This window comes from Danio aesculapii, chromosome 12, assembly GCF_903798145.1.
Source record: "Danio aesculapii chromosome 12, fDanAes4.1, whole genome shotgun sequence".
Classification (NCBI taxonomy): domain Eukaryota; kingdom Metazoa; phylum Chordata; class Actinopteri; order Cypriniformes; family Danionidae; genus Danio; species Danio aesculapii.
Genome location: NC_079446.1, coordinates 2633455 through 2645215, shown reverse-complemented (window position 1 = coordinate 2645215; position 11761 = coordinate 2633455).

The following is an 11761-nucleotide window of genomic DNA, read 5'->3' as shown; positions in this document are numbered from 1 at the left end:
ATGTTTTAGACAAAAGGATTTATTTATTTGAGCAAAAAACACATTAGCTTTAATAAAATCGAAGCGCCACGGCAGCTCCAGCTCTGTCTGAAAATGATTTCTATTTCAATTTCTCTGTGTTTCAGATGAAAACTTGTTTCAAATATTGATTCGAGAGCTGCGCTTTAGACCTGCCAGGTTTACAAACATGCTAAAAAGCTTTGGCAGTGCAATTTGAGTGTGGTATTACATAAGAAACACTTGATCAGCCAATCGCTCAAATGCAGATCCATCTGTCTGTCTGTTTCATTCCTTCCCTCGCTCTTCTAGTCCCCAGACGCCTGTGTTTCTGCACGTTGTGACTGTATTTGCCGTTTCTTTCTTTCGGTGTTAACTCAGTGTCATCAGATCAACACAACAGTGATGCTTCGTGCCAGATTTGATGCCTGAGATGCTGACTTGGATGATGGATTTGTGCCAACTCAGATATATTAGGAGAAACTGCCTTATTAGACATGTGTTTATGTTTGACCCCAGCGTTTATAAACCGAATGGATGAGTTAAAGAACAGGGAAAAGTACTGGTGTATGTGTTCCTAAACTGTGTGAACGGTTTCATTTCAGAAATCATGTTACTTCAGATTTGGTAAACAAAGTTGGCTGTAGTGTATCAGTGCATGTGTGAGTGTGTATGGCTGTTTCTTAATATTGGGTTGTGGCTATAAAACATACGCTGGATTAGTTGGTGGTACATATCGCAGTGCCGACCCCTGCTAAATAAGGGACTAAGCTGAAGGAAATTTAATGAACGAACAGTTAATATCTTGATAATTCAGAAATAAAAGTCAAAAGCTGTCACTGGAGGGGCTGTCACCTTTTCAAAAGGTACACTTTTGTACTTTACAGCTGCACATTAGTACCTTTAGGGCAGTGGTTCTCAAACTGGGGGTCGCGACCCCTGCGGGGGTCGCAGAATAATTTCAAGGGGTCGCGAGAGTGATTTAAAAACTGTAATTTTCTGTGATTATAATATATATTTTTCAGTATTACAAGTGAAAGCTAATATTTTCAGATTTTTTAAGGATATTACTGACGAATTCATAAAGTATTTAGGACATATTCAGGCAGAATGCATCTTTGCTCTTGAAGCCCAGCACTCAGGAACAGTTTAAAACTGTTGTCATGTCAACTTGCTGCAGTAAACAAAGCCTTCAACGCTTGTCCCGCCTTCGCTCTCTTCTTATTGGCCCACTGCACTAGACTGAATCATTCAGTCAACGCCTTCTGCCTTCAGATGACAGGAGCTACAAGCGCAAAAATGTGAGACGCGCTGAAGATGAGAGAATGAAAACAACACTGGCAGATTTAGTTTTAGAAACCAGCTAAAGTTACAAATGATGGCACATCTGATTACTGATTATGTGGTGAATGTTAATCCACCATCTACATTTTTCGAAGAGTGGATAAAAGACTTCCATTGGCTTCAAGTCCGCTATGAAAATAACTAGCATTCACTGTAAAGTCTGTGGGACGGAATTTTCAGGTTTGCCACATCTACACATTTTACACTGTTTGCCATATCTACACACTCGCGAGTTCTTGACGATAGTACATTGGGGGTCGCTGGCTTAAAAGTTTGAGAACCACTGTTTTAGGGTACACTTTTGTATCTTTAAGGTTCACTTTTAAGGTACTGTGGGGTACAGATTTGTACTTTTTGAGGTGTTAATAGGTACCTTTAAGGGACCTGTTAGGAACAATAAAGAACCATTTGAAAAGTTTCAAAGTAATCTTTTTTCTTTTTCTTTTCTACTTATTTCCCATCAACCCACAATGGGAGATGTTTTACAGTCAGACTTTACTTCAGCTTCAGTTCTACTTAAGCAAATGCGAATTGTTTTCCTCTTCATAATGGTGAGCATTTTGCATTAGGCAGAGTAGAAGTGATGAAGAACAGTAACAGTAATACCTTAAAAATAAGCATGTAATAAGCCAGTAGTAACAGTAAATGTTTTTAATTGTCACTTTAATTACTTTAATTACTTTTGCTAGTTTAGCTAAAAAAATTAATAATATGGAATACGTGATCAGAGGGATCTGGCATACATTTCAGGTTTTATTTCCTTTTTCTTTTCTATTTATGTGCCATCATAATGTACAATTCACACATTTACCAAACCATTAACTAAGATTGAATAGTGATTTGTTAAACTAAAGTGTGATTTGGGTAATGGTTAGGGCTTACATTTCAGCTTTTATTTCATTTTCTTTTCAACTTGTTTGCCATCAACCCACAATGGGAGATGTTTTACCATCAGACTTTTACTTCAGCTTCATTTCTTCCTAAGCAAATGCTAATTGTTTTCCTCTTCACAATGGTGAGCATTTTGCATTGGGCAGAGAAGTAGTGATGAAGAAAGACAGAAAGGAAAAGAAGCGGCCAAAAGCCTGCAAGTCTCGGCTTTGCTTTCCCAGTCCCAGGCCTCACCTTTTTACCAGACACTACTTCATCTGGGAAATGACTGCAGCTCACATGATATTCCCCAAATTTTTTTTTTTGCTTCACAGTTTTATTTCATTATCACCAGTCTGAGTTATTACGCTTTCCTGCTTCTAATTACCGCGGTGCCAGCTCAGGTGGAGCTGAAATGGGTGAGAAGGGCACAGAAAAGGGCGTATGGTGGGCACTGTCAGTCCTCCAGCGGGACCCGTGCCAAAATCCACACGACTGCGGGCACGGTGACACCGATTAAAGAGCACTGCGCAAACATGCCCAGACAAGCCATTATTCTTTGTGTCTCCAGCAGTTTCTTGAGTCTAATGAGCTTTGCCCACAGTAAATCTGCGCTCATAATAGGAGCCGTTTTCTGTGACCTTTCAGAGCAAATACGGAGCTAAAATGCCCAATGAAGTCTAGATAAGGTGCAAAAAAATGACCCTGGTCAATTAAAGTAAATTTGACAGCTGTGGAAATTATAGACAATTTGAGTCATTACTTTCAGATTTGTGCTTGTTTCATTTTTCCATGCTGTTGTTGTAGCAATGGTTCTTGAAACCAATCACATATGTTTTAAGGGTGCAAACTATGTGGGAGCTAGTGGGAGTTCATCTCCCCCAATTAAGACATGGTGTGCATCACAATCAGCATCCTTCTTCAAAAGTTAGTGCACTGATTAGGTCGGCAGCAATTTTAAGTGCTGTGTCAATCACAACATTTGTTTCAGTGCACTGAAACTCTCAAGCCCTGAAAAGTCCTACAATGCACCATGAAAACCAGGATGCAACGATGCACAACATATACCCCCTTTGAGGTGCCATAAAATTAAAACAAAGTTTTTAGGTATGAATATAAGTATTATTAGTTTTTAAGGATACCTATAAGGTAGTGTGCTCCAAAACAGTGACAAAAATTTGCATTTACAAAATTAAACGCAAAAACGTTAAGGGCATTATGGTCGTGTCCGAATCCACTTTTGCTATTTTAAGGATGGAAAAATAGATTTGGCGGCCCGGCGCATGGTCTAACAGGGTTGTGCTTATTCTCTTAATGAGTTCTGGGTGTGTTTTGAGCATAATGTGAATTAAACCAATCAGAGTCTCATCTCTCATTCCCTTTAAGAGTCAGTTGTGTTGCACCATGGCTCATTTGCTATTTGCTATTTACATGGCAGAATTGTAAAAACTGAACGCTTCACTAGTGAGAAAACAGATAAACAGAGCATCTGCAGCGCGAGGATAAAGACTGAGCCTCCTCCATTCCGCCTCTTTACTTTCTCTTTACTTTACTTTTACTCTTTATTTTACTCCTTTACTTTCGTGGATGAGGAAACGGTGTTGTACTCACTCCACTGATGACATCCATCAACCTACATATTTAATTTAGTTTGTTAAGCACAAAGATTTGTTTCAAAACTATTTCTAAATTCAGTTCTAAACTTATGTTTATTAAAACAAATTCAAATATGCATATAATAAATAATACTGCTAATAATAATAACAACATTATACAAATTGTCATGAATGAACTGAAAAAGGCATGGAGGCATGATGAAGGCTTGAAGGCAGTGGTTTTTATATTCGTGTATAAAATAATAATTTTTGTAACGTATTAATCCTTTAATTGTTTTTATATGTAAAGATATTTGTGTATCGCTGAACATCCTGTGTTTATTCAGCAATGTGTAAGTGTTTGAACCCACGCGCTCTGTGCTGGACTTTAGACCAGGTTTTAGTTGGTCAATGGAGCGGTCTATTTTCAGTTCCTCAAAATAGCAACGTGCCAACAATGCGCCTTAACACACCTCTTTTTTAGACCAGCACACCCATGAGTCCACAAAGTGGCGCTAATGGATTTGCTGTTTGAACAACGTGGTGCAAAACATGAAAGTTACTGCTGCGTTGGTCTGAAAATAGCAGCAAATTGCGCCAAACATGTCTTGCACCTTATTGCGCCGGGTGTATGATAGGGCCTTCTATGTTTTATTGTTATTATATATATTTACTATTAATTTACTAATATAATTTAGTAAATTACACATATAATTTACTAATATTATATGTGTGTATATATATATATATATATATATATATATATATATATATATATATATATATATATATATATATAATGGAAGTATAGTGTGTGTATATGTGCATGCATGTGTGTGTGTGTATCTGTGACTTTAATACAACTTTTGCTGCTACACTTTAGTCATAAGTAGGGCCAGACGGAATCTGCCGACGTTTTTTGCTATTTCTGCTGAGAATTTTGGCAAAAATCTGTGGATTTCTGCGGAATTATTTTGGGAGTATCATAACTAAAACCTTAATATGTGAAATAAAAAAAATCTTTTAAACTTTTATTTAATGTTTAAAATGCAAATCGAATTAGATCCACATTATTTGGTGAACAAAGCAAATCTCTCATAAAATATCTCTCCTAAAAACGGAAAATATTACTGTACAAACTGCATTGTACATAAATCAGATAAACATTTTCATATTAGTCAATAATATTACTGTAATAATTTTAAAAACGGAATAAATATAGATTTACACACATCTACAAAATCTGTGGAAAATCTGCGGAATTCTGACCGCGCAGTTTCCGTATGGGCCTAGTCATAAGATCTAAAAAGCTAAGCATAACATAGAAACCTATTAGATTAACACACACACACACACACACACACACATATATATATATATATATATATATATATATATATATATATATATATATATATATATATATATATGTGTGTATATATATATGTGTATATATATATTTATATTTATATATATATATATATATATATATATATATATATATATATATATATATATATTTATATTTATATATATATATATATATATATATATATATATATATATATATATATATATATATATATACACATGTATATATATGTATGTACATATATGTATGTATATGTGTATGAGTATATATATATATATGTATATGTGTATGAGTATATATATATATATATATATATATATATATATATATATATATATATATATATATATATATATATATATGTATATATATATATATATATATATATATATGTATATGTGTATGAGTATATATATATATATATATATATATATATATATATATATATATGCTCACAAGATCTTCAAAGAAAATGGAAAAAGCATATCTGATTAATTTACTGATTACAGTCGTAATTAATCAATTATTAAAAAAACCTTTTGCCTCAGCCCTTTTACAGTATTATCAGCCTGACAGTCTGCTAATATAGAATGTCATGCTAGTTCACAGTATATTCACTAATGCTAACAGATACTACTTACAAATAAAATAGTAACTGTTGATACCAACTTAGATATGAAACTTTAAAGTAGCATTTATGTCATTGACTAGACGACGAGGCACACAGTGAAAGTTCACCGGTTGCAAATAATCTTCAATCTCATTCCCTTCGGTAAATGGTGCTTTCACAATATGGTCAGAGGTTCACACTTGGTCTCGTTTCAGTGATGCAAGACTGCTTTCTGACCAAGATCTGGAGTCCTGCCTATCGTAATTGAGATATTAAATGCATTACGATTTTCCCCTTGAGGAAAAGAGCTTGTTCAAACACTAAGAGGAGAATTATGGGAGTTTACAGAAGCAAGGCCAGGTCTTGACCCTTTTTTTGGGAGTGGTCTTCAAAATAAATGGTAATGGGAATTAAATAATGTGTTTAAATGGATGAATAACTTCAAAAAAGAATTACATTTTTGTATTATTATTATTATTATTATTATTATTATTATCATTATTATTATTATTATTATTATTATTATTATTTTAAAATATAAAATGTCTAGCTGGCACTCATAATGGTGGATTATTTCCTTAAAATCATTTCGTATCGGTCAAAAAGACAACAGTGCAAAGATATGCTCAGTGATTTGTGCAAAAAACAAATGCCAGTAGCGTACCTAATATCAAAGTTGATATTTAGCCGAACATACACTACGGACAATTTAGCTTAACCAATTCACCTATAGCTCATGTCTTTGGACTTGTGGGTCCAAACTCCATGCAAACTCCTCACAGAAATGCCATCTGACCCACTGCGCCACCATGCCTCCCTATATATATATATTTATATACGGTATCTTCAGTATTTAAATCAGAATTATTAATTGTAAGAAATAAATCAAATTAAATTAATTTCATTAAAATCTCACAACAATGTAAAAGAAAGTTTCAAAAAAGTTAATATTACAAAGTATTACTAAAGTATATACAAAAGTATGTATATATATAAAATACAAAATTATTACAAAAGAAATAAGCTTCTAAATTTGTCAAAATATTTTTTAAATTCTTACATTTATTTTTCCAATATAAGTATATAAATAATATTTATACAAAAAGTAAGAAAGTGATTAAAAAAGTTACAGAAAAAGTTTTATATTTATATTTCATATATTCCTCTAAATTAAATTTTATTTCTTACATTTATTTTTACAAAGTTCTAAAAAAACGTTTCAACAAAGTGAAAAAATTCACAAAAATTTCAAAAAGAAAAGTCAGAAAAGAGAAAAACTTTCAAATAGTTTCATTTCTGATTATTTATTTATTTTTTATTTGTTTATTTTATTTTATTTTATTTTATTTTATTTTATTTTATTTTATTTTATTTTATTTTATTTTATTTTATTTTATTTTATTTTATTTTATTTTATTTTATTTACCAGAGGTTTGAAATAAGCTTCTATATTCCACTAAATCAAATGTTATTTCTTACATTTATTTTTACAAAAAAAGTATAAAAATTTCAACAAAGGGAAAAAAAAAAATTACACAAAGGGTTTCCAAATAGTTACATAAAAAATTTGGAAAAGTTAAAATGTGTATTTATTGTTTTTTTAATCAGAGGTATGAAAAACACTTCTTTATTAAACCCTTTAATTACCACTTTCAGTACCATTAAAAACTGAAGTGGACTTCACACTCAGTAAAGCCCAAATAGTTAATCTGATTGTCCAGCTCAATGATTAAGACACTGACCCACTCAGATGAGCCTAAAAACCTCAAACTGTTTGTCCAATGATGATCAACAAAGGCCAGAGCTCTAATATTAGGAGAACCGAGACTGTAAACCACGCTTAATACTACGAGCAGCTGTTGACCAATGGAGATGCACATCATCAGTCCCACATCTGCACTTCAGCCCTCATATGGAAGACATAGGCTGTAAAACTTTTCATTTTTCATCTCCTCTCACGGTTACGGCCCCGATGTAGCGCTGATTTTCTGATGGCTCCCCTGTCGGCTGGCCTGTAGTTTATATGCCATGTGTTGTTTTCTCCTGGATCCTCATCAAAATCCTATTCTCAAATGAGGATTGAGGATGAACTTTTTTAGGGTCAGGGATGTGACGCTCTCTATTAGTTTATTCAAATGTGTTAAAATACATTATTTATTTTAGTTTTTTTTAGTTTAAGAAATTCTTCACTGCTTAATATTGCATTTAGTATTATTATTTTCTTATACACTCACCGGCCACTTTATTAGGTACACCTGTCCAACAGCTCGTTAATGCAAATTTCTAATCAGCCAACCACATGACAGCACCTCAATGCATTTAGGACATGGTCAAGACGATTTGCTGCAGTGCAAAGCGAGCTCAGAATGGAGAAGAAAGGTGATTTAAGTGACTTTGAACATGGCATGGTTGTTGGTGCCAGACGGGCTGGTCTGAGTATTTCAGAAACTGCTGATCTACTCGTATTTTCACGCACAACCATCTCTAGGGTTTGCAGAGAATGGTCTGAAAAAGAGGAAATATCCAGTGAGCGGTAGTTCTGTGGGCGCAAATGCTTTGTTGATGCCAGAGGTCAGAGGAGAATGGCCAGACTGGTTCCAGGAACCAGTTGTTGGAACGAGAGATTCACATTATGAATGTGCAGCCGACAAATCTGCAGGAACTGCGTGATGCTATCATGTTAAAATGGATCAAAATCTCTGAGGAATATTTCCAGTACCTTGTTTAATCTATGCCACAAAGGATTAAGGTGGTTCTGAAGGCAAAAGAGGGTCTAACTCGGGACTAGTAAGGTGTAACTAGTGGCCGGTGAGTGTATGTTTTTAACCAGTTGTGCTGTTGATTTCTGCAAGGTGGAATATGTGGGATTTCAACAGAGGTTATTTATACTTGTCATAAATCAGCTTTAATGCAAACAGCATGTAAATATTTGGAAGAATTTGATGTATTGTAAACTAGTTGTTGTTTCTGTTTTTGCATTAGTTTACAGTAAAACCAACTTGAACATAAGGGAAATCTGCAAATTTTCCGTTCTCATACGAACCCCCAAAATCCATCAATTCCCATTAAAATGACTGCGTTTTGCCAGCAAACTTTCACTGAGCAACAGTCATAACGTTATACATCACTGATCCTTAATCAACCTCCTTAATGAGCTCATTTGCATACATCCAATTCCATGGAAGACATCGTTCTTAATGTAAATGAGGAATAAATGGTGCACGAATCTGCTCCAGGTCTTTAGCGGGTGATGTACAGGTAGGATGTCGTCGTCTGAAAGGCGGATTTGTAATTTCCTGCCAAACGAAGCCCTAATTTTGCGAGTCGCTGGCACTGGAGGTTCCTCTAGAAATGAAACATGTATATTTTGCTTAGCGCAGACAAAGGCAATAACTCCGAAGGCCAAATCAAGAAACGACGATGGCCAGGATTTTTTTTCTTCTGCATGTCGATGGATTGTGGTTCTTCAATAAACTATAAGAAACATCTGAGACAAGCATGAAGAAAGGGGCTGCAGGCAACGGAGGTCGGCCACAGGCTCGCACAGCTTCATATGAAGGATTTATAAAGTGTTTATATAAACGCTGAACTGACCAACACAGCACAAATGAGCGCAGGATCTCAAATTTCATAGCAAATTGCTTGTTTAAGGAGAAGCCGATAACAGCTAGGTTAGCTGCAATTAGGCTTTATTAATGACCCAAAAACCCTCAGCGGAATATTTTTCCAAACATACCGATGATCCTTGGCCAAAAGAGATGCAGTCTGGATGGTGACCATCTCCAGAAATGGGACGGGGGGAAAAACACATCTATTTACTTGCTTCCATAGTAACGTCTTTGAGTATTCTGCTGTGTTTTATGAGACTCAATATAAAGTCAATTCTCCGTGAAGTGCACAACCCCTCCTTCTGGCGGACGGGGAATGGCCCCTGTTACCTGCCATTTCTTGGCTCAATAACAAACAGTAGTTGTAATACTTCATCCAGGGAAGGAAGCAGAAGCTTTAAAAGCAATAAAATATTGGCCTCTTCGTCGGCCAAAACTAGCACAATACCAGCCTGCACGTCTTCATGGTAGCAAAACACATCAGTAGCCCTCATAATGGAGGGCAAGGCCTACCGCTGGGCTTCACTACACAACCTGGCTTATAATATGTATAATGATTGATGCAGGAGCATTTATATCATAGCGATGATCTAAACACAATCATTCGTCTCATTTTAGCAAATCGGCCCCAGGGCTTTTCTCAATGGGAAGTTTGTAACTTTCCAAGATGCGAGTGTTTTTCTCCTGTGTGTTCAGCAGGATTGGCCTACGCACCGCTGGGTTATTTGCACTCAGCTTTGACAGGAAGCCTTGTCTGTGGGTTTGTAACTTCACAACTTTTTTCTTCTCCTTGCGGGGAAGGGTTTTCAGCTGAGAGATGCTCCAGAACATCTGTGCTAACAAACAGATCTTGGGGGTGTAATAGCAGGCCGGAAATAGGGTGAGCTGTGTGTTGGTCGTCGCATTTGCAAATAAACATGTTGACGTTTTTGACTTGGAAAGTTATTGATATGGACTGGATTATGTTAAATCAGAAGTGTGATTGAGCAAATTTGTCCCAATTCTCTTACTATTCATCCTAAATAGTATTCAAAAATAGAATTAGGATGTCCCAAAATGTAGTATGTATGCCAAAGGTTGCCAGGTCTACTATTTTCGGTAGAAATTCGAAATGTTGAAGCATCTGTACACTAACCACTAATATTGCCCACAATACATTACACGTTGAATGTGAATTTGATTACAATTACAAACTTAGGTAAAAAGTTTAGACAAACTACAAACATAGCAGACACATGAGACCAATCTTCAAGTTGAGTACATACTTTTAGGACATTGTATAAGTATGCGAATTTGGACACAGCACAGGGGTTAGTTGCCTTGCTCAGGGGAACCTCAGCTGGGTATCATTCACTACCCCCACATTCATTAAATTCTTGCCGTGATCAGGAATCGAACCTGCAACTTTTAGATTACAAATTCAAAACCCCTAATCATGAGCCCCTTTCAGAAGATTCAGAAGAACAAAATACCATCATCTCTGAACTGAAATTGTTTGATAGGTGCCAACGTACATGGCGAGTTACTAGGCAAACTGGTAAAGCCGTCCACATGGAGGTAAACAGTCAGCTGGAGGCGCGAAAAGAAACAGAAGCCAATTGGCGGCGTCATACCGCCCCGTAGAGTTCCTTTTAAAGACGAAATGCAGCCATACGTAGCTCTGGCTACATAATTTGCGCTCTCCAGAAATGTATATAGGGGTATGTTTTCACAACGAGCATGTGTTGACATAACTAAATGTAGTTTGTTTGTTTAAGCTCATATAAATTATTTGCAACCACTTACCGTAAACATTTTGTAGTAAATCCAATGAATAATTTTTCAGTGTATATACTCTAAAGCAGTTATCATTCTTGTTTTGTCTACCTGTATCCTCCTGACATCTTTTAATCATTTACGATCCATCCGCCTCATATCAAACGTGCGCAGATAACCAGACAGTGAGAAATCGCTACTGCATTGCCAGCGAGATGTTTAACACACTCCAGGGCAAGAGAGGACCTTTTTTTATTAGCCATCACTCATCAGTAGATGGGGCCGGGGAGCAAACAGGGGGTCAGGAGGTCCACGAGGCTGCCAAAACCCCCCAAATACCACCCCAAATAGACCCTCGAGCCAGGTCTGAGTGAGTGAGAACACACGGGGACGCATAACTCTCTCCTCGTTCCTTCTGTGAGGGTTGAGAGCGAGACAGACAGAGAGATGGATGGAGCTAAAACAAAAAAGCTGGAAACGTCTGCAGAATGTCATCGGAACGATATGCATCCTGCAGCCAAGACAAACTAAACATAAAACCCTCCGATCGGACAGTGGCGCTTTCCCTCGTAGACGCGCAGGGCCACTCCAGGCCAAAAGACCTACCAAA